The 17,586-nt window shown below is 30.6% G+C and overlaps 1 long non-coding RNA gene across 1 annotated transcript in view; it reads left to right on the top strand.

Annotated features, from left to right (window-relative positions):
• The window catches only part of LOC128547567 (uncharacterized), a 51,859-nt gene that overhangs the window by 964 nt on the left and 33,309 nt on the right, over positions 1-17,586 (top strand). The window lies entirely within an intron of this gene.

Raw genomic sequence — 17,586 nt, 5'->3', positions numbered from 1 at the left:
CGCAATGGATTGCCAGGAAGAACCTGGGCCTTCACCTCTGTAGGACAGCATAAAACCCCTATAAACCATCTCCCCATTCCCATTATTTAGTTAAATTATTGTATGTAAGTTCTTGGCTAGCCCAATCCAGGGGTCAGGGGTTCGACCCCCAGTGGGGCAGGACTTCTATATACACTAGTACTGGTTATTCCAAGAAGCAACCGAGAGTGGTTCCAGTAACTAAATCTGACATTCAAAAAAAATACTCTTTCTTCATTCCCATTTTTACCTGCCCAAAATATTTCAATTTGTAGGGAAAACCCCTTTTCACAAAAAATATGAAAAAGTAAAAAATTTTTAATGTAGAACACAAAATTTTCAAAACCCCTTAGTTTTTTTAAGCCTAATGTTTTTTAAGATTTTTTCCCCTTTCAGCTGTGAAACAAGTATTATTTTTTTTTAAAGATCAATTTTCTCAACTTTTGATGAATGTCTATACACTCAAAAATTCCCCTTTGAATTTTTTAGTTGAAAAAAATTGTCGTTTTTTTTATTTTTTTAAAAATAAAATTGATTAACTTTATTTGTGCCGGCTATGAAAAACCAAGTAGTGGTTTTTTCGACCAATATCTAGCCCGCCTGCACCTGCTCAGTCTGGTCAGGATCCATCGTTTGCAAACTGTTTCTCAAATTTCCCCAATAGGTTTTAAAAAGTGAAAAGCAGGGTTCTTACAGACTGCGGGAAGCGCGGGCGGGTCGGATCCATGCGGCATAAACCCACTATTTGGTTTTCGCATGGCACGGCTCTTTTTCGTTGAAAGGGAGTTACAGTTATAAAAAGCAGTTTTTTAACTTGACATATTAAGGACTTTTCAACTTTCCCCAAAAAACCAAAATGATGTCCCTTGCCCCCTTTTTTGACATTCTTTTAATTACCTTAATAAAAAACTCAGAAAATTTAAAATTCATTGATTGCATTTCTCAGAAGTAACCATTTTCAAGTTAAAAAGGGAAACATCAATTTTTTTGCTTCACAAGTGCTTAAGTTTACCCAATTATGTAAATGTTCACAAGTGAATACTGTGTATTAAAAAAAAATTACTTACTATGAACATATTCTATGAAATAATTTTCTCAGTTTGTCCCCTATCATTTTTTGGAAAAATAAAATGTAGAATTTTACTGTCACTTTTTACCAGCATGGCATTTGTTTTTTTCTACCTCTGGGCAATGCATGTAGAATAAAAGATTTCATGGTTGGTTATTTTTAAAGTCATTTTATTTTTTTTTTTAAAGGAACACATGTTTTTTGAATAAGCAGGTGTTTTTTGTAAAAAAAAAAATTATAAAACAGAAACTAATAATAAATGAATATTATATTATTTTCAGTAGTGCCCCCTGGCATTGCAATATAATTTAATTTTTGGTTGAAAATTTTAGAAATTAAGATTACTGGAATTTTTAAAATTTTGGCATGTTTTAACTTTAAAAATTTAAAGGGGAAAAAAATGGTTTTATAATAATATTTTAATTTATTTTCATTAAGCAACAAATTTTCTAGGAAAAGTTTATTTTCATGTGATTTGTGCAGAAAGGCTGTTTTTTAAAAAACCAATCTCCACAAACAAGATTGAAAAAGTTTCAACCATAACTTACACCTATTACTTATCATATAGTTGAAAAAAAACTGTTAAATTTTTCCTTTATAAAAACACGCAACATTTATCACCCATCAACTGCAATTGAAATTCACTGAATTTTAAAATTAAAGGCTGAAATTTTTTGATAGGTTTTTCCCAAAAGGAGTAAAAAAATATTTTTATAGCTTTTTGGGTTTTTTCTCAACACTTTCCCAAAGTTTTTTCCCTTAAAATTTGAAGTATTTCTTCATAAAAAAATGGGTGACCCCCATAAAAATGGTTTTTTCAACTCTATGCCCACTTTTTCTTCATTATTTTAAAAAACCACCCAATATAGAAAAAATCTGAACGTCCTTTATTTTGACAAATTTGGAATGGTAAAGGTAATTTTTATTTCCTTTGCTTTGTAAAAATTTAAACAAAGCCGTAAGTTTTTAGCACCTTTTTTTCAAGAACGTTAAATACCTAACAAAATTCTGTTTCACTTTTACAGTAAATAATAATTAAAGACCTGTTTCTGGTGTGCCGGGGTAGTGGCCTAGGGATGATAAGTCGGTATTGGGGTAAGGCCAAATACACAAGTCGGACCATTAAGACTTGTTTCTGTTTATCATAATAGCTACGAAGCTACGTCAGTAAATAAATTGCAGGTGATATTTCTCCCCTTTTATACAAATCAGTTCCCCCTTTAAAACCCATTTAAAAAGTTTGGTTAAATTAGGGCTAAATACACAAAGTGATAGGATAAAAAAGTGTTTTAATCTTATGATTTACATCTCATCTTGCTGTTTTTTTTTATAAAAAAATTTAAAAAATGCATTCAGGCACTTAGCTTTTAGAAAATAATAAATTATTGTATTTTGAACAATGAAAAATCTTTATTGCGGGATTTTTTATACATAAAAAACTTTTTTTAGAAAACACTGGGGGAATTTTATGCATTTTAAAATTTAAAAATCCTTTGCCATATCCCTTTTTTTATCTATTAAAAATGCAACTAAACGCTTTTTTTAATTTTAAAAAATTTTAGAAATTTATCATTTTTTTCTGGTTTTATTTGCTTATTTTTGATAAAAAGATCAAAAAATCATTGAAAAAACAAACTTTATAATTTCTTTAAAAAATTATTTTTTTTTTAAGGAGTGTCAGAGAATTGCTTTCCTATAAATTTTTTAACTGGCCAGGCATTACTCCCCGACTGAGAAATAAATATTAGATATTATCTTTTAAAAAAATTTTTAGTACATTCAAAAAGAAAAAAAAAAAAAAAAAACAAAGCAATGCAAAACACAGGAAAAAACCCAATTTATCTTGGGCAATAAAATTTATATTCTCTGACAATAATTAGGCTAATGTCAATCACGGGGTTTTTAGGACCCTAATCAACGGGACCAGACAGGATTTTGTCATTGGGGTTTTAAAAAGTCTGTTATTGGGGGGTGGTGGGGGGGGTCACTTATATAGGAGTTTCTTTGTTTTTTAAATAAAAATTTCTTTAAACCCCCGGGGAAAAATTCTTTTACAGCAATTTTGTAATAATATATTGAAAAATCTGAAAATTTAGCCTCTAGGGGAAACCCAAAACCCCACATGAGAGGGGCAAGTTTTTGAACCCAGAGACCTTAATATTTGGCCACACCACAGTCCCCCCTCACCCAAAAATAAAGGGTAAAGATTGAACTCACCGGCTACTATCTTAAAAACAATTGTGCATCAAAAAGATAAAAAAAATATGAAAAAGAAATTTTTAAAGTCTATGGTTTCTTCAAACAGGTTCAAATCTCTTAAACACTAATGAAACTTTTTTATGCAGTTTAACTTTTTCATTTTAGACCCCCAATAGCAAGTGTAATTATACTTAATTCGAAACTAAAATGTTATTGAATTGTGATTAAAAAAATTTGGGAAAATAGATAACATGATAAATTTTCTTTCTATTTTGTCTTTGGAACCCTCATTTTTTTATTTGCACATGGCAGTCTAAGTATATACAAAATTAAAAAATAGATTTATAAAAAACCATTTTAGAAAGATATGCAAAACTCCTTGCAAATTTTTTTTTGGGGGTATATTGAAAAAAAAAAAGCGAAGGTCTTGTTAATGGCAAATTCCCTCTCTTACTTATTAAAATTCCCCTCTCTTCTTTCTTGCTCTATATACATGTCAATTTCACTGGTTTTTTTTTTTTCAAATTTTATTAAAAATGTTCTTACTTAAAAAGCTTTTTTAAGCCATTGAGCGAACCGGGGTGCAGGAGGGCATGGTCACTTTTCCCTGTATGTAATATAATATATGAAATGCGTTCATTTTGAAAGATTTCACACAAATGGGCCTTTTTGGGACCTTCTATAAAGACTGTAAAATTTTTTTTTTTTGTTATAAAAGGGGTGTCGGTGTTTTGCCCTTTTTCCCATATTTGTAATATTGGAAATTTTAAAAAAGTTCGGTCAAAAACAGCAGGGCCATTTTAAGACAAATTACTTTAAACTGTCTACCTTTATTGTTCGTTTACCCTTTTTCATTCAGAAATCAGGGGGGGGGGTGTCATAACCTTAATTCACCAGTCCAAAGTTTACTTTTCTCTTTAACATTTTTTTAGAAGGGCTCTCATGTTTTTACTGAACTTTTTTTATTAAAGAACATGTGTTCCAGATCATTTTCCCTTGGAGTTTTAATTTAATATAATTATAACAAAATTAATGTAATAAGAAAAATCTTTCATCATTATACATTATGTTTTACGGGAAATTTTATATAACTAAGAAAATGCCCATTGATACTTCCCCATTTATTGATATGATTTAAATCAATAAAACAAAAATAGTATATTCCAATGGTTTTTTTTTTTTTATAAAATAAAATTGTTGTCTGCATTCAATTTTTTCCCAAAGCTGATCCCTCCCCTGAACAAACCTATTTATCAACACATAAAAATGCAATTTAGATTGGTACTTAAAAGTAAGGGTTGATATGATACCATTTTTTAATTTAATGGAGAAAGAAACCCAATATTTGCAGTGGACGGGCTTCACCACAGTTCAATGTTTGGGAAAGGGATAAACATCTTACAGACTAATATAACAGGGGTGAAGGTTTTTTAAAAAGGTATGTGTAATTAATACTAGATAATTTACAAATCTCAAGACTCCCACGACTGTAATTAAGAATTTGTCCAAAAAATTAAACCCTTTTGTCTTTTTTTTTTATTTTTGATGTAATAGTGCAGATCCCATTTTAATTTAGTGATTTCATAGACTAGCCCAAACTAAATTTTAAGAATTTGTCCAAAAATTAAAACCTTTGATTTTTTCTCATTTTGATGAAATATTTTCAGATGCCGTCAAATTTTAGTGATTTCATAGATTGAAAACTGAAATTAAGAATTTGTCCAAAAAATTTCAACCTTTTGTCATTTTTCTTACTTGTGTAATAGGTCAGTGCCCTAATTTAGTGATTTCATGCAGCCACAAAAATGATAATAAGAATTTGCCCAAAAAAATTCAACCTTTGTATTTTTCTTATTTGGAAATAGTGTCAGATGCCAGTCCAATTTATGTTTTTCATAGACTACCCACTAGACTGAAAATTTAAAGAATTTGCCCAAAAAATTAAAAATTTGTCATTTTTTTTACTTTGATGTAATATGTCAGTTTTCCAGTCAATTATGATTTCATGACAGCCATAACTGATTTTAAAAATTTGTCCAAAAAAAAACAACCTTTGCATTTTTTTCTTTTGATGTAATAGTGTCAGATGCCAGTCTAATTTAGTGATTTCATAGACTAGCCACTAACTGAAAATTTAAAAATTTGTCCAAAAAAATTCAACTTTGTTTTTTTTCTCACTTTGATGAAATATTCAGATGCCATCTAATTAGTGATTTCATAGACAGCCACAAACTATAATTAAAAATTTTTGTCCAAAAAATTCAACCTTTGTCTTTTTTTTCTCATTTGATGTAATAGTGTCAGATGCCAGTCTAATTTAGTGATTTCATGACTGCCAAAGATGAAAATTAAAAATTTTGTTCAAAAAATTAACCTTTGTATTTTTCTTATTGATGTAATAGTGTCGATGCCAGTCAAATTTATGATTTCAAAAGACCCACTGATGATATTAAGAATTTGTCCAAAAAATTCAACTTTTGTCTTTTTATTACTTGATGTAATAGTGTCGATCCAGCTAACTTAGTGATTTCATAGACTAGCCCTAGACTGATAAATAAAATTTTGTCCAAAAAAAAAAAAACCTTTGTCTTTTTCTTACTTTGATTAATAGGTCAGTGCCATCTAATTTAGGATTCTAGACTAGCCATAGATGAAAATTTAAGAATTTGTCCAAAAAAATTCAACATTTGTATTTTTATTATTTATGAATGTGTCAATCCCAAAGTCTAATTAGTGTTTTCATAGATAGCCCTAACTGAAATTTAAGAATTTGTCCAAAAAAAAACAACCTTTGTCATTTTTTTATTTTTGATGAAATATGTCGATGCCTTTAAATTTAGTGATTTCATAGACTACCACTAGACTGTAATTAAGAATTTGTCCAAAAAATTCCCCTTTTGTCATTTTTCTCACTTTGATGTAATAGTGTCAGATGCCAGCAAATTTAGGATTTATAGACACCACAAGACTGATAATTAAGAATTTTCCAAAAAATTAACCTTTGTCATTTTTCTCACTTTGATGTATAGTGTCAGTGCCAGTCTAATTTAGTGTTTTCATAGACAGCCCAAGCTGATAATTAAAAAATTTGTCCAAAAATTTAAATTTTTGTCATTTTTCCACTTTGGTAATATGTCAGAGCCAGTCTTTTTAGTGATTTCATAGACTAGCCACAAGATGAAATTAAAAATTTTGTTCAAAAAATTAAACCTTTGTCTTTTTTTTCTTATTTGATGTAATAGTGTAAATGCCGTCAATTTTTAGTGATTTCATAGATAGCCACTAGACTGATAATTAAAATTTTCCAAAAAAATTAAAACTTTTGCATTTTTTTATTTTTGATGTAAAGGTCAGATCCCTTCTAACTTATGATTTCATAATAGCCCAACTGAAATTAAAAATTTGTCCAAAAAAAAACAACCTTTGTCATTTTTTTTACTTTGATTAATGGCCCGAGCCAGCTAATTTAGTGTTTCTGACTACCACTAGACTGATAATTAAAATTTGTCCAAAAAATTCAACTTTGTCATTTTTATTCTTTTGTAATAGTGTCAATGCCATCTAATTTAGTGATTTCATAGACTAGCCACTAACTGATAATTAAGAATTTGCCCAAAAAAAAAAACAACCTTTGTTTTTTTCTTACTTTTGTAATAGTGTCAGATGCCAGTCAATTTAGTGATTTCATAGACTACCACTAGACTGAAAATTAAGAATTTTGTCCAAAAAATTAACATTCATTTTTTCTCATTTTGATGTAATTGCCAATGCCAGTCTAATTTGTGATTTCAAGACTAGCCAAAGAGAAAATTAAAGAATTGTCCAAAAATTCAACCCTTTGTCATTTTTTCACTTTGAGTAATAGTGTCAGAGCCTTCAAATTTAGTGTTTCATAGACTCCACAAATATAATTAAGAAATTGTTAAAAAAAAATTAAACCCCTTTGTCATTTTTCTTACTTGATGAAATAGGCCGTGCCATCAAATTTTTAGTGATTTCATAGACTACCCACTAGACTGATAAAAAAGAATTTGCCCAAAAAATTTCCCCTTTTGTCATTTTTTTACTTTGTGTAATATTCAGAGCCAGCTAACTTAGTGATTTCATAACACCCACAGACGAAAATTTAAAGAATTTGCCAGAAAAAAAAAAAACCTTTTCATTTTTTTTTTTGATGTAATAGTGTCGATGCCAGTCTAATTTAGTGATTTCATAGACTACCACAAGCTATAATTAAAAATTTGCCAAAAAAATCAACTTTTGGTCATTTTTTCTTATTTTGATGTAATAGTGTCAGATCCCATCTAACTTAGTGATTTCATAGACTAGCCACTGATGAAAATTAAAAATTTTTGTCCAAAAAATTAAACATTTGTCATTTCTTCTTTGATGAATAGTTCAGATGCCGTCAAAACTTAGTGATTTCATAACTAGCCACTAGATGATAATTAAGAATTTGCCAAAAAATCAACTTTTTGTCATTTTTCTTATTTGATGTAAAGTGCAGATGCCTTAATTTATGATTTCATGCTAGACTAGACTGAAAATTAAAAGAATTTGCCCAAAAAAATTTCAACATTTTCTTTTTGTTACTTTGAGAAATAGTGTCAGATGCCAGTCTAATTTTTTGGATTTCATAGACTAGCCACAAACTGATAATTAAAAATTTTTTCCAAAAATTCAACCTTTGTATTTTTTTACTTGAGTAATAGTGTCAGATGCCAGTTAATTTAGTGATTTATAGACACCACAAGACGAAAATTAAGAATTTGCCCAAAAAAAATTAACATTTGTCTTTTTTTCTTTTTGATGTAATATGTCGATGCCAGTCTAATTTAGTGTTTCTAGCTGCCACTAGACTGATAATTAAAAAATTTTCCAAAAAATTCAACCTTTGTTTTTTTCTTACTTTGATGTAAAGTGTCAGATGCCAGTCAAATTTAGTGTTTCATAGACTAGCCACTAACTGATAATTAAGAATTTGTCCAAAAAAATAACCTTTGTCTTTTTTCTTACTTTGATGTAATAGTGTCAGATCCCAGTCTAATTTAGTGTTTTCAAACTACCCAAAAGACTGAAAATTTAAGAATTGTCCAAAAAATTAAACCCTTTTGTTTTTTTCTTATTTTGATGAATTGTCAGATGCCATCTAATTTAGTATTTCACAGACTACCATAGATGATAATTAAAAATTTTGCCCCAAAAATTCAACCTTTGTCATTTTTCTTACTTTGTGTAATGTGTCAGATGCCATCTAATTTAGTGATTTCATAGCACACTAGACTGTAATTAAAATTTGTCCAAAAAATTCAACATTTGTTTTTTTTCTTACTTTGTGAATAGTGTCAGATGCCATCTAATTTAGTGTTTTCATAGCAGCCAAAAGAGATAATTAAGAATTTGTCCAAAAAATTAAACCTTTGTATTTTTCTTACTTTGATGAAAAAGGTAGATGCCATCAAACTTAGTTATTTCATAATAGCCACTAGACTGAAAATTTTAAAATTGCCCAAAAAAAACAACCCTTTTGTTTTTTCTTACTTTGATGTAATAGTGTCAGATCCCCAGTCTAATTTAAGTGATTTCTAGACAGCCACTGACTGATAATTAAAAATTTGTCCAAAAAAAATTTCAACATTTGTCATTTTTCTTACTTTGATGTTTATGTCAGTCCCATCTAATTTTGTGATTTCAAAACAAAAGCCACAAGACGATAATTAAGAATTTGCCCAAAAAAAATTCAACCTTTGTTTTTTTCTTACTTTGATGTAATAGGCAGATGCCAGTCAATTAGTGATTTCAAACACCATAGACTGATAATTAAAATTTGTCCAAAAAATTCAACATTTGTTTTTTTATTACTTTGATGTAATAGTGTCAATGCCATCTAACTTAGTGTTTTCATAGACTAGCCACTAGACTAAAAAAGTTTTCCAAAAAATTAACTTTTGTCATTTTTTTACTTTGTGTAATAGTGTCGTCCGTCTAATTTGGGGATTTCGATAGCCACAAATGAAAATTTTTAAAAATTTGCCCAAAAAAAATTCAACTTTTGTCATTTTTCTTACTTTTTTAATAGTGTCAATGCCAGTTAAATTTTATTTTTCTAACAAAACCACTAGCTGATAATTAAAATTTGCCAAAAATCAACCTTTGTCTTTTTCTTATTTTGATGTAATAGGTCAGATGCCGTCAAATTTAGTGTTTCATAGACTACCACAAGACTGATAATTAAGAATTTGTCCAAAAAAAAATTCCCTTTTTGTCATTTTTCTTACTTTGATGTAATAGTGTCAGATCCCAGTCAAACTTGTATTTATAGACTCCACTAGACTGAAATTAGAATTTGTCCAAAAAAAAAATTTCAACCTTTTCATTTTTTTTATTTTGTTTAAATGGGTTCAGTTCCCGTCTAATTAGTAAATTTTCTTTTGACTGCCAAAAAAAAAGAAATTTTAAGAATTTGTCCAAAAAATTAAACCCTTTTGTCATTTTCTTTTTTTGATGTAATAGTGTCAGATGCCAGTCTAATTTAGTGATTTCATAGATACCCACTAGACTATAATTAAGAATTTGCCCAAAAAAAATTAAACCTTTGTCATTTTTTCTTTTTTGATGTAAAGTGTCAATCCCAGTCTAATTTAGTGATTTCATAGACTACCACTAGATGAAAATTAAAGAATTTGTCCAAAAAATTCAACCCTTTTGCATTTTCTTACTTTGAGTAATAGGCAGATGCCGCTAATTTAGTGTTTTTTGTTTTGGAGCATTACTTAATGTAATCACGGGGATGTAACAGCTATTTTCCCAAAATTTTTAAAAATTTTTTTTTTTAATATAAAACTAGGAGTATCTAAGATATTTACAGATTCATTTTTACTGCACTGCCTTTAAATGCTTTTTAATAGACATGATAATTTGTAGCGCCAGTATTACACATACCGTTTTTTAAAAGGAAAAGTATACAATGGGGATTTGGGAGAAAAAAAATTTTGCCCAAATTTTTCATCAAAGTTCTTAGACTTTAAAATCATTCAATGTTAAGTTTTAGAGAGTAAAATACTTAAATTTTGTAAAGCGTTAAAGTGTTTTCTTTATATTATGTAGATTGTGACAATTGACATAAAATTTTTTTGATACGCAAATTTTTCCTTTTGTAAGGAAATCGGAGATCTTTTATAAATCTTCTTCTAAAAAACCAGAAGACCTAGAGCTTAGATATTTGACATGTATTTTGCCTAGGGGACCTTACTAAAGTTTTTTAAAATTATTCCCCTGGGGGTAAAATTACCCTGCCCCTGGGGGGTCACTTGATTTTAATAGAAAATCTTCAAAAATTTTCTAAAAAAAACCCAAAAGGGGCCTAGACCTATATTTTTCACTTGTAGCTTGTAGTGAACCCTAAAAAATTTTTTCAGATCTGTCCCCCAGGGTAAAATTTTGACCCCGCCCTAGGGGTCACTGATTTTACATGGGAAAAATCTTCAAAAAATTTTAAAAAAAAACCAAAAGGCCTAGATCTTAACATTTGACATGAGCATTGCCTAGTGACTTTTAAAAATTTTTATTCAAATCTGACCCCCCCCCCCTTTGGGGTTACTTGATTGTACATAGAAAATTTCAAAATTTTTAAAAATAAACCAGAAGGCCAGAGCTTTAAGATATTTGACATGTAGCTTTGCCAGTGGACCTCTACAAAAAGTTTTAAAATCTTGTTTTTTAAAGTTATTTAAAGAAAATTTAAAATATTTTTTCTCATTTTCTTTTGATTGCTTTTTTTTATGACTTTTGACCTGGAAGACTTGTCCTTAAGTCCCAATGTAACAGGTGGGGCGATTGGGGCCATCAGGGGCCCTCATTTTGTTTTTTTTGGGTTTTTTTGCTACATTAAAAGTTAAATTCAGTGTGACCTTCATATAAAAAAAGCATATTTGAAGCAAAAAGCAGACTTGTTAAAAAGAATGATTTAAAAGGGGAAAATTTTTTTGGGAAAAAAACCAAAATTTTCTTTTTTCAGTATGCAATTATTTGTCTTTTTGATACTGCAATTAGTGCATCTTTAAAAAAATATTTTTCTATCTTTTTTAGGTCAACTCGCTTTTGAAGTTGCTTTCTTGGCACATCATGCTGTCCATGGAGTTCATACCATATACCAAGCCTTTATACATGGTCAAAGAAGTGAATTTGTTATTAATTTGGGGAAATTTTGATTTAGCGAGGATTTCAATATGAGATTATTTCAAATTACTTAAATGGCACTTTATGAACACAGTTTCTAGGAGGTTTTAGTTTAAAAGTTAGAAAAATTTGAAAAATAAGGGGAGCTATCATACCACCATGGTTATCGCTTGGCATTAACCGGTTAAAAGTTTTTCTTACCAGTCCATAATTTAAAAGGCCTTTTTGACAGTATTAAAACTTACAACGTAATGTGTCATATTATACCAAGTTTTAGGCAAGAGTACATAACTCCATAAAGGATTTGACTAAACTAGGGCCCCTTTTAAAACTTTTGTCACTTTTTTATAATAATATCCCTATGTCAATTCCCCTCCCTTTTATTTAAAATTGAAAGGGGAAATCAGCAAAACTAATGAAGATACGTTATGCCATCAGATTGACTTGGACAGTCAGTGAAGATACTATTGACAAATTTTATGACAAAGACCCCCCTTTATTTTTTATGTAAATGAAAATATTTACAGCTTCAAATAAAATTTGGGTTTTTAAAAGGCTTTTTATGTCTTCCAGGTAAGAAAAATCATGTTGAAAACTCTTGTTGAATTTTTAAAGATAGAATACTTCTCTTAATTTTATTGTGAAACTTTACTGTGTATCTTCTACACCCCCCCAAATGTACCCATACCTGATTACCTTTTCCCCTGACTTTTTATAAAAATGGATTTATCTCAGTAAAGCATATATATAGGTTTTTGAAATTTTTATTGAATTATTGGACAAAAATTATTTAGGAAATATTATGTTTTTTAGCCATTAATTCCTTTCTTTTTTTTTTAAAATTTTTCCTGCCAAATAAAAAAATTTTTTGGGGCATTTAGCCTAAGGCCCCTCAAACATGAAAAATTTTGGAAAATTTTGCCCTCCCTTTTTTTTAGTTGTTTGATTAGGTCAAAGATTGTTAAAAATTTTTTTTTCCGGGTAAAAAATGTTTTGGAAAAAACCACTTTCCCGGGCCCTAAAATTTTTGAATTTATTAGGAAAAAAGGGATTTTAAAAGAATTTTTTTTGGAAAATTTAATGTTAAAAACTTTCAAAATTTTTTGATTTAAGGAAAAAAGGGTTTGGGGGAAGGGGGGGGGGGGGTTAAAATTAAAAGAAAAAATTTATAAATTTTTTTCACCAAGGATGTGGGGTTAGTGGTTTGATTTTGTAAATTCTGTACTAGGCTATAACCTTAATCTGCTGAGTTTTTTTTTTTTCCCTTAAAATGATGGATAATTTTTTTTAAATATTAAATAAATTTGCTCTGTGCTTTTTGGGCATTATTAGGAAAGAACGTTTTTAAATTTTAACATTGATGTTTGATCCTATAATTTTTGATTTATTAATAAAAAAAAACATAAAATAAAAGTTTGAAAGTTTCATAAAAGATCGTTTTTTATGATTTTCCATTTAAAACCCTCCAGTTTGTTAAACACTTCTTGAAAAATATTTTAAAGATTTAGAGTTTTATACCAGAAACTATAAATTAAAGAGCCGCGCCATGAGAAAACCAATAGTGGGGTTTCGACCGCATGGGGCCGGAACCAAACTGCGCATCCGCGCAATTTTTTCAGGACCATGCGTTTGCTAACGTTTCCCAATTCCCAAAAGGCTTTAAAAAACGAACAGCTAGATCCTGACCAAATGTGCGATGTGCAGGCTGTTCCGGGTCCATGCTGGGCCCAAACCCACATTTGGTTTTCTCTGCCGGCTCATATTTTTTTATTGACCTACTTTTAAAAAAATTATGTTAACTTCATTTCCCGAGTGGGAATATATCGAAAGTCATGCTGTAATCGCGCATTTTGATATCATAATGGTCCTTACCCGTCCAACGCAACCCTTGTTTTTTCGAAATAATAAAGCTTTATTTCCCCCTTTTTTAGAAAAAAAGGCGTTTCCGGTGGTTTAAAAAACTGCAGCATCGGAACGATGAACCTTTGGGAAATTAGAAAAAAAAAATCAAAAGAAGGGCCCCGATTGTTTTCATTCTGACAGCACATTGACATTTTTATGCCCCCCCCCCCCCCCCCCCCCCCCTTGGAAAGGAGGGGGTTTTTGTTTTGCAGATGTTTTTTCGTCGGGCGGGGACAATCGGTTTTTCCGGAAAAATCAAAAACTCTTGAGCCTAGGATCATTAAGTTGATAGGAGATTGGTCATATAAGTCCAATTTAAATAAAAATAATGAAACATTCTAAAAAAAAGACAGTTTTTTTTTGAAAAAAAAAAACCCATTTTTTAAAGGTATTGGCTTTGATGCACACCCCCCCTTTTTATGCGCGCCTGAATACCCAAAATTTATACCCTTGATGCGAAAACATTCCTGAAAATTTTTTATATGATTTGTTTTTATATGTCTAAAACTAAAACCGCCCTGCGATTATCACAGCTATACCCGAAACCGTGTGTTCTCACGGCCGTTTTTTTTGTTAAACCCGTTGTCCAAAAGGGTGTTCGGTGCCGTCCGTATTTCTTTTTCCCCGACCAAAGTTTGTAATTTATTGATTTTGGGTTTTAAAATAACTTTTTCCAATTGTTCACCAATCATTTAAAGGGGGTCCGTCAACACCCTGTCAACATCTTTCGGTCAAGGTCACACTGAGTTAAAGGGCAAATAGGCTATTACTGACTTTTTCTGGACAATAACTTCGTCATTGGGAAAAAAAAGGGGTTATAAAATACCTACACAATTTCCCACGTGGGTGGTTGTCACATGCAACACCGGCGTCAATATCTTAATGGTCAAGGTCACACTTTTAGTTTAATGGGGCAATATTTCTATAGTTTTACCCTTTTCCGACAATAACTTTGTCATTGAATGGGATTTTAAAATAATTTGGCACAATTCTTACACCAGAGACGGCGTAAACGCGCGCAAAAAACCCGGTCAATATGTCAAAGGTTAAGGTCACACTTGGGGTTTAAAAGGTCAAAAATTTTGGCTAATTGACCTTTCCGGACAATAAATTTTTCATTGAATGTGGGATTTTTAAAATACCGACACAAATTTTTTTATTTTGGGACAAATGTTTGTCTCATGAGACAAGTTTCGTTGCAACCCGAGTCCTTTTGTCAGCCGGCGGGCTCGACTGTTGCCCTTGGGGATCTCGTTTTCAAAAAATATGTCTTAACAAAACCGCCCGTGCATATCACGGCTATACCCCAAACCCTGTTTCTCACGCCTTTTTTTTAAAGGATGTGCTTTGATGACACGACCGATTTTATACGCGCCTGAATACCCCAAAAATTTATACCCGTTTTTTGCAGAAATCATTCCTGAATAATTTTATTTACCATTTGGTACATAGTCTAAAACTAAGACCGTCCGTGCAATTACACGGCATACCCGAAACCGTGTGATTCTCACGCCGCCGCGTAGTTATGCAAGATAGGAAAACCCTTAGACAACTTTTAATATGAATACTTTTATTTTCTTTTTCCCCCTTTTTTTTTCAAAATAGTTTTCTTTTATGCTCACTTAAAATTACTACCGAATATTAAATAATAAATAAATACCCCGCAAAAAATGCCTATACCCCCCCAGGACTGGATTATTTTATAATTTATCCTCTGGTTTTTGTTTTTTATCCAATTTTTAATAAATAATTGAATAAAACTAAAAAGGCAAAATTTTCATAAAAAAATCCTTTTTTTTTTTTCAAGGTTGTGGCTTTGATGCTCACCTCCCAATTGATACGCGCCTGAATCCCAATTTTTTTATATCCTTAATGCAGAAAATTCCCAATAATTTTTTGTATATTTTTTTTAAATTTTGTGTAAAAAAAAACCCCCGTGCATTATTTGGCTTTTACCCCAAACCGTGTGATTATCAGCCGCCGAGTAAATTTTCACAAAATCGGAAACCTTTAAACAAAATTTTTAAAATGAAATACTTTTTAATTTTCCTTTTTTAACATATGTTGCTTTGTGCCCACACCCGAGTTTTTTCACACTTAATATTAAAAAAATTACGCCATTAAAAGTTGGAATCATTTTTGAAAAAAAATTAAAACTCGTACCGTATTTTAACATTCTTAAAAGGAAGGTCTAATACGTAATATTTTTCCAACTTAGACTAAAAACGTCCATTTAATATTAACGGGCCCCACGCCGAAACCCCAAAAATACTAAGTAACCGCCTCTTCTTTTTTCTTTTAATGATCAACTCGTCGTTAAGCATTTTATTTTTTTAAACACTACACGGAAAAATCACTTCGAAAATAATTCCACGGTGCCTGTACCACGCAGATAATTGCCAGTACAGAATAATTTTTTTTTCTTTTAAAAAGAAATAAATATTTTTCATCAAAATTATTACATTTTAGTGTGCACCCTTCGAAGGCCCCAAACCCGCACTGGAAAATAAAATTTTAAAAAAATAATGCAGAAGCCATTTTAATCATTTTTGCATTTAAGGGATATCAAATTTTCGCCGCCCCATAGACATTTTTCGTAGTATACTCCTCATAGCCGCCCCTGGATTTTTTAAATTCGTATCAGTTACAGCCCCCCCGGTTATTAAAGAGGTACAGTTCATAAAATTCGGGTTTAAAAATAAATGACGGACAAATATTAACAATTTAACACACCAAAAAGGGCTGAATCTTTTGTTTTTGAAAAAAAAAAAAAAAAAAAAAAAAACTTTCCTTTTTCTTAAAACTATGTTTCTTTTTTATGCACCACCGATTTTTTACGCACCTGAATATTAAATTCATTCTTGATAACTTGTACGAGGTTTTTGTAATTTTTGCTAAAACTAACACCCCTATATTTTAAAAAAAACGCTGTACGTCCCTATTTCTCTATCCAAAAGGCGTCAGTTATAATCCGCCCCCCGGGTTTTTTTTAAAGCTCATCTTAAACATTTCGTTTTATTTCAGTACAAAAAATTTAATAATTAAATTTCGAAGATAGGGGATTTCTTATTTCTTTTTAAAAAAGGGAGCATGCAATGCTATACTTTTTTCCACGCACTAAATATCCGCTATCGAAAATTAATTTTTTCCCTTAAATAAAAATTTTACCAAAATATTATTTTATTTTAGTATGACGCACGTGTTTTCCCCCTCATTGTCCGCCCCCGGGTTCCTAATATTCATACAGTCCAATTTAGATAAAAAAATTTTAAACTATCCAAAAAAAAAGACTTGATTTTAAATTTTCAAAAAAAAATCCCCTTGTTTTCAAAGTATGTGGCTTTGATGCATAACCCCGAATTGATCGCGCCCCGAACACCGGGAAAATTTATCCCTTGATGCAAAATCATTCCTGAATAATTTTATGTATCATATTGGTTTTAAAACTAAAGCTAAAACCGCCCTGCGATTATCACGGCTTACCCCGGGCCGTGCGATTCCCACGCCGCCGCGTAATTATACAGGTGGGAATATTACCACGCGTGTGATATTCACGCGACACCGGAAAACAATAAATATCAATGCCTTACCTGTTTCATCTTTTTGAAGAAAAACATAGTGAAAATAGGTGTAACCTAAAAAAAAAAGCCCTTTTGTGTGATATATTACCTTTTACCGTATGTGAAGCTTTTCAATGACTATTAAAAAGTACCGGTATTCACATAAACACATATTTCGTATTTGTAAAAAAAAAGTGACAGGTTTGGCTGTAACTTTTAAATCGAAAGTTCACAGAGTATAAATCGAGTTTTTTTTGACATATTCCAAGCATAACATAAAAGATCCTTTTCAAGGCTCTTTCAAATAAAAAAAAACGATAATCATCATACATTTGCATTTAAAAGACATGAACTCGCTTTCTTTATATTTAGAATGGGCAAAACGGGCTTTCCCAAAGCAAAATGTTCTTACTCCATTTCACTTGATCGGGGCAGCCCCAATCGAAAGTAATTAATCCCCTCGGGGTTGTGGCGGTAAAATACCTTTCAAAAAATTTCAGTGCAAAATTTCAGATTTTAATGACGATGACCCCCCCAACCACAAAAATGCTAACATTACTGTTGATTTGGCCCAAACCCCCTCAAAAAACGATGCATTGACACATTCCACTTCTTACAAAAAAAAATATATTAGAAAATAAAAACAAAGGGACAATAAAC

The sequence above is a fragment of the Mercenaria mercenaria genome, chromosome 1 (assembly GCF_021730395.1).
Source record: "Mercenaria mercenaria strain notata chromosome 1, MADL_Memer_1, whole genome shotgun sequence".
In the NCBI taxonomy this organism is placed as follows: Eukaryota; Metazoa; Mollusca; class Bivalvia; order Venerida; family Veneridae; genus Mercenaria; species Mercenaria mercenaria.
The sequence above is the reverse complement of the archived record's forward strand: the minus strand, read 5'-3'. Positions and strand labels throughout refer to the sequence as shown.